Consider the following 1,236-nt stretch of genomic DNA (forward strand, 5'->3'; position numbering starts at 1 on the left):
ACATGTTCACAACAGACTGTACGAGTAGGAACGTTGTGGTCACTCCGTGTCCATGGTAACAGCAGGCCGTGATGACGTAACACCATGTTGGCTCGACGTGATGACGTAACACAATCTTGGCTCGTACGTGCTTGCAACGCCACACTACACAGCGCGTCATTTCATAGTCCAGAGATTTGATTGGCTGTGCGTGTGTCCGGCGCGAAAAGTGTATCTTTGAAGAGGACAGGACAGGGGAGACATTATAATAGGTCCATCCATGGAGATATTAAGCTAACACATCGCCAGTGAACGGGAGTAAAAATTAATAAAGTGTCTTATATCTATTGAAGAACAAGTTTGAGAGCCTGGATGAAAGGTAACGGCCTTAGTGCACCAGCCACAGGATTTCATAATCTCCCAAACTGCGGGCAGAAGTAACCCGGATTTAATGTGGCGTAGCGCCGTAGCCTAGTTGGGCGAAGAACAAGCTAACGGCGGCTAAGGTTATGAGGATCTGCCAAAGTTAGTGAAATGTTTTCCAAGTGAGTCTTCAGCTTTGGTGAGTGAATTTATATGTTATGGCCTTTTATATTGTGTGTTAGGCTACTTGTCTGTGCTTTATTTTGTTCTGATGGATCGGTTAATATAATATTGGATAAATGGTGACAGTAGGCTACAGTAGGCTACAGTAAACTACGAGACTGCGGTCAAGTGAGCCGCAACTCGCCAGCGCAAACCTCATATGTGTCAGCGTTTCTTTCTGTGCTGAATGTAATAAGGTTGTTGTTATAATTACAGTTGGCGACATAATTATTAACTCCCCTGTGAAAACAGAGCAAGGAAGTTTTAACAGCTTTATTTTGGATGATTACATTATTTTACTTTAAACACTAAACAAAATTATTTTAAAAGAAAAAAAAACAAAAACTACCAGGGTCAACATGATTAGCCCCCTGAAGAACTGACCTTTTTGTTGAGCCACAAACCACTTGCTCTGTTTGACATTACTTGGGAAATACTATTTTTAAAATTATATTTTCATAGGGGGGCTAATAATTCTGTCCTCAATTGTATGTTGTCATAGAATGGATCTTTATCCCTGAAAAGTTGTGTGTGCCGTGCGCGAGGGTTGTGCTGATTGGTGATGGAATCGTATATCGGCCCGGGACGTTTGAATGTATAAAGTGTCTATGTCAGTAGCCTATACTTGTTTGAGTAACTGTAAGGCTACTTAGCAAATTAAATAATAAACTT

The sequence above is a fragment of the Ammodytes marinus genome, assembly GCF_949987685.1.
Source record: "Ammodytes marinus genome assembly, chromosome: 7".
Classification (NCBI taxonomy): domain Eukaryota; kingdom Metazoa; phylum Chordata; class Actinopteri; order Uranoscopiformes; family Ammodytidae; genus Ammodytes; species Ammodytes marinus.